Raw genomic sequence first — 12,694 nt, forward strand, 5'->3', positions numbered from 1 at the left:
CAGACCAGTAAAAGTCTGTAGTATCAACCTCAAATTAAAATAGGCCTACTCCACCTCCTCCCTCAAGCACTGCATGTTTATACGCTCTGATAAGGCTGTCATCCAGGCTATGGCTAGCCTCTCACCCTAGCCAATTGCCCCCACCCCTCAACTCTCACCTAAGGAACAGCTGGACCTCAGCCTCCCCAGCTATCGTACACTCTCATCCTGGGATAGTTCACCCACCCAAGACATTCACACATACACACGGACACACACTTGCTCCCCAAAGGAGCAACCCAAAGGGGTGCACCCCCTTCAGTAGCAGGCCTACCATCTCAGCCAGGTAGCTTATATATTTCCTTCCAAGAAGGGACAGGTGGAGGTTGTCAGCAACAGCTGGTTCAGTACGTGGGGGCCTGGTCCAGCAGGGAATGGTTGTCTGCCAGGCAGAAGTCCACAGTAGCTCTGTCCAGGCAGAAGTCCACAGACTGTGGGGGGCATTTTTTGGCTTCCCTACATAAAAAGTCCCTGCAAGCAAAACTAAACACCTACATTATCAGGGAATCCAGCCCATTCTCTGCTGTACTTCTTCCTATTTCAGGGAGTTGTATTGTTGTTGTTTTAAACCATAGGGGATCATTCAAAAATCTGATCCTCTCCTGCAGTCTGAAGTAGTCCGAAAGACAGTCCATTCTTTTTCTCCCTCTCCCCACCTCAAGACTTCAGGTCCACCTCATTCTGCTGCATGCATAGCCCAGGTATCACAGAGATAGGCAGGCTATCTAGGGTGACAGGCTGGCTGACTGCAACATGTTGGAAAAACTGATACCAATTCCATCCTACACCTCTGAAGCCAGGAAGCAAAGAAGTGACGCAGAGCTAATGATGTGTGGATGTTCCCCTGTCCCCATTCCTACTTTCAGTGGGCTTGGGCGGGCCTTGGATGTTCCTACAAAGAGTTAATGAAGGGTCGATATCAATGGTTATTTGGAATCTGCCAAACTACAATGGAGTTGCAGTGTTGCCTTAAAAAAAAAAAAAGGTTGTTATGGGCTATGAAATCATGACACTTCCAAATAAGGGATGGTTTAAGGAATAAGCCTTAAAATAGTGGATGTCAGGCAACTCTGCACCATCACATATCGTTTCTGTGTGCATGGCTCAATTATGCAGAAAACTAGGCACTCAAAGTTCATGTGTAATTTTATTTTAAAGGCAGAAAATTGGGTAAGGCTAGCCTTATCTATTTTGTATTTGCAAAGCATTCATTCTTATTCATAGAGAAGCAACATCGCCAGTGCTGTAATTTGTGCAACCTGACTGTCTAAAATGGTAGGCGCTTAATCATTCCACACACACACACACAATTATGTTTATGACATTTAACAAAATTGTTGTGATTCAGCCTTCTTTTTAAAATTAATAGTGATAATCTCTCAACCTCATAGCACTTCACGACTGTTAATTAATTCATTTCCCCAACACACCAGTGCTTTAGATATGGGTAGTTACTAGTAATTATTTCTAACAAATTTACAGCTTGGGGATCAGGCACTTTGACCAAGGTTATTTTAGCAGGAGCCAATACCAAAGATTCTGTCTGAACCTAAACACAACTGTGACTACAACCCCAAGAGCCTATTTAGGCATAGATGTAAATGAGAGACTACATGCACAAAACTCAGCTTTGGGGGGTGGGGGGCGGAGGAGGATTCAGGGCAACAGCTCCAGCAGACCACAATCTGCTTTTTTAAACTAACCAAGTCTTAGGCAGGGGCTGTGGTGTAAGATCTGTGCTATTAGAGAACCTTAGCTCAGCTGCATTCCTGTATCTTGAATAATCCAGAGATTCTGTGTTGCTAGTAAATCATTGAAACAAATTAACTACAGTTGCCATCTGAACTCTGAAATGGCTTCTGTAATTATAAGAATTGCATAGATGATATTGCACCCTCAGGCATGGTGGAGGATGTTGTCCCATCATCAGTGCAGAGGACAGATTAAGCTGCCAGTCCAGTCAGCTTTTGTATGTTGAATGGGAAGGGGCGCCATCTTCTTCTTTGCCTCAGGCAGGAAAATGTCTGGGGCCATCCCTAGGTTCACAGGACCTTCCCACATGATGAAAGAATGTGTGAGGACTGCCCAGGTTAGCTCCCCTGCCAACATGTGTCCCCATCCATCATCTGCACATGAGCTTCCCAAAGTGACATGTCATTCAAAAAGCACTTGCAGTTAACAAGAAGAGTTCCAAAGGCAATTTGCCACAAGACATGGGATGATGCTCTTTGAAGGAAACCCATTTAAATTCTGCTTGGGGTGTGTTTTCACACTATTGCCTTCACTTCTTTTCCAGCTTTGTTGCGCTGTTTCCCCAAGCGCGTTTTCTCCCTCGCATGTTTCCATGTCCCAAAAGGACCCGGTCTATCATTGTTGTACCCTGGCAGGTTGTGCTGTTTCCACAGAGCCCTAATCGCATTATTCTCTTGATGGCTGGGTGGAGCCTTTTTGGAGTGGGTTGGGGCTGCTTACCCCATCTGTTTTCCCACCTCCTCCTGTTTCCGATTCCCCCCTCCCTCGCCCCCTCTGCCCCGCTGAAGTTTCTCTCTCTGGCCAGTCTCCTTCTTGCCTTCCCAGCCCTTTTGTTTTGCTTTAGAGAAGGAGCCAGAAATCAAAGCACTGTGTCTGGAGCATCTCCCCCCCCCCTTTAAACCTTCCTTGTTGCCCCTGAAAGGAGATTGAAACCACAACTGTGCATTAACAAAGGGGCAAAAAGTCAAAGCGCTGTGTCTGGAACATCCCACATCCCTTTCAATTTTCTTTCTTGCCCCTAAAATGGGTGCTTATGTGTGCATCTTTTCACCTCTGCCTGACTGGTCCCTCCAGGACCATCTCCCTTCCTCGGCCATGTTTCCAGGACAACAGAAGGAGAAGCTAATGCAGGAGTATGAGATTTTTAAAAAGGCTTTCCCCTTCTTCCCCCCCCCCCATCTCCTTTCCCCTGAAAGTCCAGATGCACCTGCATTTCAGGAGCAAGCCTCACTGAGCACAATGGGAGTTACTTCTGAGTAGACACACATATGCTTGTGCTGGGAAAGGTGAGGAGAACGCAGAGAGGGAAACTAGTCCCCATTTTAACCCAGAGGACCTCATTGACCACAGTGGGAATTACTTCTGACAAGACAGGAATGGGTTTGTTGTGGGAAATAGAGCAAAACCAGCCCCCATTTTAATGCACAGGATCTCTATTGGGAACCTGTGAAGGAGATACGTCCTAAGGCAATGGGCCAAAGCCTCGAGATCGCACTTAATCGCATTTCAAGAACTGAGGGCTTTGATATGTGCCCTATCAATTGAGGGGCTTCTCTGTCATTTCTGTGGTCACTGAAAGGGCAAGCCTCATTCAGCACAATGGGAGAAAACACCCCTTGACTGGGGTCATGGACTGTGTTCTAGGGCTTGTTTTCAATGATGTTTTAAAAGTTGGTTCCTCCACATCCTGCTCCAAAACAGCGATGAAACTTCTGGAAAACTGGGAGGGAAAGTGTTGGGCCACTGAGGTCAGAGTGATACACCCACAAAGGCCGGGCTACACGCCTCATGGGCAGGGCTAATACAGCAAACCCAGTGCGATTGTGGAAACAGGTCAGTAATGGAGCCGCCATAACCGGGAAAAGTCGGACTATAGGCAGTCTCAGAAGAAGCAGTTTTTCAGTGATAAAATGTGACACTGGGGCTGAATGGCCACGACATCACGGAACCACAGAGACCCCACGGCACAGGCAGGTTGGAGTAAATTGCTGGTGGAAACACAGCCTTGGGCTCATAGAATTAGGTTCTCAGTTTTTGTCCTGACAAGAGGCTGTGTTCCCACGAATAAAGGCGAATAGTACAGTGGTGCCATCAGGACTTTGGGGCAGAAGTGCAGGACTCTACTCAGGAAAATGAACAGGAGGGCCTGCAAATACAGCAGGCTGGCTTACCCACATTTCGAAATAAGTGAAGTAATACTCATTGCCTCTAAAGAGTGGAGCTGAGGGCTGTAATAGAATGTAAACCCAGAGTCTAAAATTACCTAACAGTACCATGAAACAACATTTGGTACTTCATAATGGTTTGGCATACTTCTGTCCCGTTCACACATATTTGCAGAATTGGCTCAATCCATTTTGGTGTGAGGCAGAAAATCCAAATGGTGCCTCCTGCTGGTAAAAAGATAGTAATACATTCATATAATAATGAATTGTCTCCAGCGTGAAACAGTTGAATTACAACTTAAGAGATTCAAGGCTATCAAGATAATTAATCTACAGGTGTCAATTAGCTAACCAGGATGTTTGTGCTGTCTTCAATACTGCTGTGTGAATAAATCACTGTAATGACTTTACATAAGGTGCAATGTAATTGTCACAGTCTGTATATTTTGCATTTCATTTCCCCCTAAGCTCACTGCTTATAGTTCCATACATATACACACATAGAGATATCAACCAAGTTGGGATAACATCCCATGCATCTGATGAGGTGGATTCTAGTCCACAAAAGCTTGTACCATATTAAATTTGTTAGTCTTTAAAGTGGCATAAGACTCTTTGTTGTTTTTGTTGGAACAGACAAACACAGCTGCCCCTCTAGATAAATTAAATGACTGAAAATTTTCTGCCCTTTAATAGTATTGCCCAAATCTGTCATGTGAGGCCTGCCTAATGCTTGTGTCAGATCGGCTCTGCATGTTTTATGCACAGAGCTATCTTCCTCATTTTCTTCCACCGAGGACATATTGAGAGAAGGTATGTAAAGAACCTCCTGAAAGCACTGAATCCCAGCTCCAAAAACTATTCATTTCAAAATAACTTCTTCTGGGGCATGCTAGCAGTATATTTGAAGGCTACACTCCCTTTGAGTCATTCATTATCTCAGATGCTAGATGTCAACTGTTTGAAGGCGCTTTGACAAAGGTTATCAGACAATCTCTTTCCCTTGAATTGGTTCTCTGGTTATAGCAAGACAGAGAAGTGTCAGACCTATGCTTTCATTTTTATTAAACTTTCTGCCAAACGTGACAAGTTAGGGGAAAGTTCTGGATGTAGCTGCACATCCAACTAATTTTATCTCCTCTATTCCCCCTCATCCTTCCCCATCCGCCTTAAACCTCTGTCTCTAGATGAAAGGTTTCTGTATTAGTCACTATAAAGAAAAGAATGAAAATGAATAACAGAATCCCATTTCAGGTAACCCACTCATATTCTCCAGCCTTCAGCCTGATGTCATCACTTAAGCTAAATTTGGATGTTAATTTATTGATTTTTTAAAAACATTGTCAAAATTTTTCCAAGGACAGTCAATGTGTATTGAAATAATAAAGAAGGAAAGAAAAAACTTAATTATTTCCTTATAAAATACTAGTATGATCACACTTGACAGCCTGTGTGTGTCTTCTGACAGTGAATGGCTGAGCTGCTGTGATGTCACAGTGGGATTTGGTAGGCAGAAGAGATGTCAAAAGTCTAGATGCCATCAGTATAGCATGTCAGGTGTTGCAGCAGGAGGGTGGCTTAGGCATAGGCAGAGCTAAGGGATATCTAGAATTTGAATTCTTAGGCCAATCAGCCATGTTTGTTCAATTTAACCTCCGGAGCAGTTTCAGAGCCTTTCAACAGAAAAAGCAGTCATTAGCTCTAGATAAAGTGATAAAATATCCACTTTCCTTCCAAAGCAGTGGAAAGTCCAGGTGTCAGGGTGGACACTGAGCCCATAGAATCCCAGAGTAGTTCTGATTCTGAGGAAGAGCAGCTGCTCCTGGGAGAGGAGCACGCTCCTCTCCCAGGAGCGGCTGCTCTTCCTCAGAATCAGAACTACTCTGGGATTCTATGGGCTCAGTGTCTACCCTGACACCAGGGCAGGCTCTTCCTTTTGAAGAAGAATTACATTGTTATGGTATCTTTGTAATAATCAGAGAAAATATGGTTTATGTCTGTGTGTGTGTTAGGGCCCTGTAAAACATGGTCCCTCCTATGATTAGCATGAGCAGAATATATTATGAAAATAAGCTAATTTCCTTAATTGACATAATATGTGTGAGTCACAGAATTCAGCTTTTCTTGATGAAGTAAATTTCCCCACCCCCACCCCCTCCTCCCATATAATGAACACAGACCTCTGTTGTAAGGACAGTTGCCTACAATTCTGCTAGCTGGTGCATACAAACACTGGGCTGTGTTACTAGAGAAATACCATACATTGGTTGCATCTTTTCTCTAAACTTAATTCTTCGCTACACTGAAACAGGGTAAATAAAAGCTACAGCATACCGCTTCAAGCTGCTAGATTGACTATACCACGGGTTCAAAGGATTCCGCTTGTGGAAAACTAGGGTGGACCAGGGTGGTTTTTTGTTCGTTTGTTAAAAGCCATATTTCTAAACGGCCTGCACAATGAGGGAAGGCTTCAGACCGAACAGAAGCCTGAAGAAGTCTTCCCATTTGCCTTAGCTCTTCCAGCAATGTCTATGGCATCTGATAATAATAAAAAAAAAATGTAATGTGAATCATGTTTTGAGGTTAAAAAACAATTCCTTGCTGTCCCTTTTCTGCATCTAAAAGATCCTCTTGCATCAGAGACCCATCATTACAGGCCAGCGCTAAGGTTTGAAGGCGCCTGATGCACGGGTTTTGCTAAAGTAGGCCCAGGCCTGGATGCGAGATCACCTCACCTGGGAATCTGATGTTGCACCACCTTGAGCTCAACAGAGGAAAGGTAGGACATGAATATCATATGGTATAACATTTCCTCACTGCAGTTCCATAGTACAGGGGTCCCGACCCTTTTTGGGGCTTGTGGGCACATTTGGAATTTTGAGGGAGCATTGTGGGCACTCCCACAAAATGGCTACCATGTGGGTTTGGCCATTCATGAAATAACTGCCATGGTAGCCATGGCCAGTCACAAAACACTAATTTCCCAGAAGGCAAAACTGGTGAGATTAAAAGAAAAGTAACCTGCCCAAAAACCTATGTACAAGGCAGAGATGGGGTCTGAGTTCCAAAACACAAAACCACTCTTTTGAACCCAAATAAAATGGTGCTGGAAGGAAGTACTTGGTTTTGTAGCATGCCAGCCTCCTAGCTAATTGTTTTTATTAAAAAAAAAAAAACACTTAAGAAATATAATAAAAATCAGAAAGGAAGAAAGCTTGGCAGGCACCAGAAAAAGTGTCTGAGGGCACCATGTTGGAGACCCCAGCCATAGTATATAGGAGACCTCATTAACAGGAGGACATTTCGTGGTGCAACTGAATGGAAACCTAATTATCCAGACTCTGATTCAGAAGAGAGCTTCACTGTCTGTTTCCTATTCAGACTTAAATTAAAATTTTGCTTTCAGGTAAAACCCTGAAGAGGAGCAGCACGTGTGTTTGTGTGTGTGTGTGTGTGTGTGTGTGTGTGTGTGGTGGGGAAGCTGTCAGTGACACTAATCTGATTTAAAGTGCTATCAAAACTCAGAACAAAAGTACAGGATGCATTCTCTCGGCACTGAGGGCTTAGTGACCTGACAGATTCTTCACACTATAATACCCGTGATTCTACTCTTCCCTTTGTCATTTGAAAACTGACCTTTCAAAAGTCATTCCAAAGCAAAGATGCTAAGGGTCTGTGATCAACTAAAAAATAATATGGTTTTGATTCAGCTCTCCTTTCTGCCCACATCCCCACACAAGCAAGGGCAAAACAATGCCACCTAATTGACTGCAGGTGTAAACAAGAAGAACTCAGACCATTTTGTGCTTTTCAATCACCTACATAACTCAAATTGCCAGCAGCGATGTGTTCCCATAGCAACAAGCCATCCTGCAATTGTCAGTAATTAAAATTAGCTCCATAATTTAGTATAATTCCACCAGGCCCTACCTCAGATAACAGAAATGTGGCAGAAGCTATCAGATTTGCGACTCTTAACACAAAAAATTGACCTCCTTCTTCAGTAGCTCTATTTAGCTTTCCCAGTACCCACAATAGCATTACTGGGCTGACTGGGTGTCCAGTATAAACAGCTCTGGATGAATGGTTCAAGCCAAAACTGCTTGAGATACTAATATAAGGGATAGGATAAACTTTCTGTTGATATGTAAGCAAATAGCTCGAAGGGTCAAACTAGATCAGCCTTCTCCAACCTGGTGACCTCCAGATGTTTTGGACTACAACTCCCAGTATTCCTGACCATTGGCCATGCTAGCTGGGACTGATGGGAATTGCTGAAGTAGATGATATGTCAAATGTGTGTGTGTGTATATATCTAAAATGTCCCTTTTGTGTTGTTTAACACAATCGTGGGTGGAGGAAATCAGGATTTTAGGAATGTGCCACATGAGTTCCTGTTAACTCTTTCCCCATGCACCATTATCCCAGTGAAAATCCCCCGTCCCAGCTGCTCTTTGCCACAGGAGGGAAGCTTCTATTGGTGCTAAGGAATGCTTCCACTGGTGTCAAATTCTCTGGAGAATTTGACACCAGTGGAAGCTTCCTTTCTCTGGTGAAGAGCAGCTTTGACGCAGGAGGGGATTTTTATTGGGACTACACTGAAGGAAAAAGGGGTTAAACCTCACCCCCATCTCATGCAGCACGGTCCTGGTCCTAATCCAGTTGCTATTTAAATAACAATTTACGATGGTCAGCTGCCTTCTTTTACAGTCATCTACTTGAAAGGCTGCCAGAGGACAGCCCTTTATTTGAAGGCATCCTCTGTTCCAAGGGTGAGCAACTTGTGGCCCTCCAAATGTTTTGACCTACAAGTCCCATCAGCCCTAGCCAGGATAGGCAATAGTGAGGCATGATGGGAGTTGTAGGCCAAAACATCTGGAGGGTCACAAGTTGCTCACCCCTGCTCTTGCTGAAGGGCTGTCCTGTCCAATTCTGGTTTAAAGATACTGAACCATCAGACCTGTTGCCTATCACCAGTTAGCACCTGGACAGCTGACTGAGCAAGGCACACAGGTCACCTGGTCACAGTCTTCCACGCTATGGTGAGATATACTGTATTTCTATTTAGATTATAATAATTATTTCTAAATTACATATACATAATACATACATACATACATATACATATATATATATATATATATATATATATATATATATATATATTAGCATATGCAAATGTTAGGCAAATAACAGCCCTAGGCAGAGTTATGTGCATCTGAGTCTATCAGGATCAATGGATTGGATCCAGACTTAGTCCTACTTAGAATAGACCCATTGAAATCAATGGAAGTTAAGTATGGCAATGTAACCAAATTAAATCAAGTGTTGCTATTGACTTATGCCTAAGTCTGGATCCAATCCTATGGCCTTAAGCGTACCTACCTAATCTACCGATGTTAATGTTTAGCAAAAAAATAAGGTCAGTGCCATTCTCCATGCATATCCCAAATCCCTCGACAGTCCTTTTCCTCGTCACAACATCTTAATTTGTGCACAAATTCATTTTCACAGTGAAGGAGAGAGACAAGCAGCAATCGCCATTCTTCTCTCTTTTCCGTATACAAAAAGAGAAATTGGAAATCTCATGCTCTGAACTGCAGAGCAAGTTGAAAATTCTTAATGCCTTGAGTCCTGCCTTGTTAAAGAATGCCTAGCAGAAACCCAAAGTGCATTAAAAATGACCTTTTAAATGTTATGTTCCTCATCTGGTCGATGTAACCTCATTAAGTCAAGTGTTGCTATTGATAACATTAATCAAATGCTTCCTGATCTAACAGCGCACCATTTTAAGAGCACTGACCAGACTGACTGAAGCCCTCCACCTTCCATAGTATTGCCAAGATTTATTATTGTTGTTGTTGTTTATTAATTAATTAGCTTACATACCACCAATAGCCAATGCCCTTGGGGTGGTTTACAATAATAAAAAACCAAAAACAACAATAAAAGAACAGCTAAAGCAATAAATAAAAAAAATAAAATATCAGCATAATTAAATATTAAAACATTGAGGCTGCAATCCTATTTCCACTTACCTGGGAGTAAGCCCCACTGCTAGCGTTTCTGCTAGGCATTCTTTAACAAGTCAGGACTCAAGGCATTAAGAATGGGACATACTTCCAAGTAGACATGTATAGGACTGCACTGTAAAAACATTAAAAAGATTAAAGAGCCAGCAGTAAAGTTAATAATCAAAGCAACAAATTAAAAATTAAAATGCCTGCTGGAAGAGGAAGGCCTTAAGCTGGCCCCTAAATGTAAACAATTAAAACATTGCTTTCAATTAGAATAGTTGAAGACTTCAACAATAACATCTAAGGTTTGGAGCCGATGTGTATCTAAAGGGGTATGAGGTGTACATCACTGCTCAGATTATGACTTGTGGCCTCATTTGGCAATTTGTTCTTGGACGTCCACCAACCAGCAACTTAATGAATGTGAGAGCTTCTGTTTTCTGACAGCTGTGTAGAGTTCCCTTTGGTTTTGATACAAAAGATGAAAGATCATATTCATAAAGCATTTTGTTCCATGCTCTTTATGAAAGGGGCTGGCACATAACATCAGATTATATCATTACCTTTTAAACTGGAAGTAGACAAATGCCTGTCCAATGACTAAAATAGAAATAATATTAAAATATTGTTTATTTTAAAATATCTACATCTAAAATGTCTATAATATTATCTACAATATCTATAATATTAAAACACATTTTCTATTCACAGCTATAACGGATGATTTTTAACAACAAAAACTTCCAGTCAGAAGTCTAAGTTCACATCTTAATTCAGTAGTTCTACTTGCCAAACGTGACGCTGCATGCAAAATGTATAACAGCCTCCCACTCCCTCATTTTTTCAGAGCACAAACCGATACATGTCTACTCAGAGATCCCATCGACTTCTAAGTCAATAAGTGTGGGTAGGGCCAATGCCAGCTCCGGGTTCTTGAAGGCCTTTGAACAAGGCACCATCTTAGTGAGCTTGCCTTTTCACCACCATAGTCACCAGCTGCTGTTGCTCTCATCCTCTTCCTCATCATTGCTACCACTTGCTAGCTTGATAAACAGAGAGCTGGTGAGCAAGTCGGCAGGGGCATCAACTTCTCAGCACTTCCAGAGCGAGAGGCCGGTGTACAAGCAGGTTATAGTTGTGAAGAGGAAGAGCGAGTCCGGGGGGCTCTTGTCAGTGGGCCGGGCTGGCCTTCCCATGAGGTGGGGCGAATCCTCCGCTCAGGCAGCAGAGTGGTGAACTGCGTGCTCCCCGCCCCCACTGAGAGGGCTCCCTGACAACGGGTGCTCCAGAGAGTCCCACTGGCCCTGCTCACACGCTGCAGCAAATGCTGCAACGGGATAGCAGCTGGTAGGAAGCTGCTATCTGGAGCATCCATCTGGACCCTGTTGTGCTCTGAGGGAATTCTCAGGTCTAAACAGAGGATAGGTGGCTGCCCTGGAGGAGCTGCCCACCCTCTAGCTCCCTCCAAGGAGAGCCCCCTCAGAGTGACCTAGTGGGCAGGTGGGTCTGAAGAGCCAAGTCAGCCTGGAGAACAAGTGGCCAATGCGGGTCTTCAGAGAGCCAGCCAGACTCCAATGCCTGGCTCTGAGTGGGTCCTTCCTCAGAGCTCAGCATTGTGGGGACTGGAGAGGTGTCCCAGAAGAGCACCTGAGCTGCGGGTGATCTCCTGGGACCCCTTTCCTCCGGAGCAGCCACCTGTCCTCTCTTTAGCCAAATCTAACAGAGGACAGGTGGCTACTCTGAAGAAGAAGTGTCCAGGACCCATGGCACAGGCAATCTCCAGTGAGAGCTCTCCAGTCCGCACAATGCTGCGCTCTGAGGAAGGACCTCTCCAGTCACTACAAACCAGAAATGCATGTAGCTTACCAAATGATGTTTGCATGCGTATTAATGCATTCATCTAAAACTGCTTATATGAAAAGAAAGCATAATACTGGATGGGGGTTTTCCTTTGGTCATTCGTCTGTGCTGCTTCTGGTGCCCTGTTGTCTGCTGTGGCACAGCAGTATCAGACAGTCATCCGTTCATTTTTGAACAAATGTGCACATTTTCTTCAATCAGGCTATCCCTTCTAATTACATTTTGGGGAACAAAGAAAGAGTCCCTATTTTACATAATTCAAATAAATGCATAGCCAAGACTAGACTCACTGGTAAGGGGGGTGGGATCGATGGTACTTCATTTTCCTTTTTCCCTTTGCTGCTATTTACCAAGATGCAAAAGGTAATCACATTGTCTGCAAACATCAGCCTGATGAAATGTGTTAGAAGATGAAGTTTCAATTACAGCTGACATTTCAAGAACATGCTGTGATACATACTCCGGAAACTCAAAGTCCTTACACATCACCGCTTCATGTATCTTAACTATTCAACTGGCCACTGATTTTTAGGGCTATCAGAAAAGTTACCATCATCCTGCACATGTTGCTGCTCATCAGCCAGGAGAACTGAAGTACATGAAGCAGAGCAATTAATATATAACAGTTAGGGATGTACTGTACATCAGATTCAAATGAAGCCCGAGAAGTATTGGCTAGAATGAGGCTTTGTTACCGATCCATGTTTGGGGACACAGACATTCTGTCTTCTCTCCAAATAGGGTCTTTTGGTTTCATTTCTCTAAAATGCAAATGAGCAGGGGGAGAGGGGAGGGAGCGTGGTTGAGTGAGCGACAGATCCTCCTTCTAATCATAGGGCACACTTTACCAGGGGCTCCAAT

Source organism: Heloderma suspectum, chromosome 1, assembly GCF_057233095.1.
Source record: "Heloderma suspectum isolate Gila_16-S chromosome 1, 16-S_ref, whole genome shotgun sequence".
NCBI lineage: Eukaryota > Metazoa > Chordata > Lepidosauria > Squamata > Helodermatidae > Heloderma > Heloderma suspectum.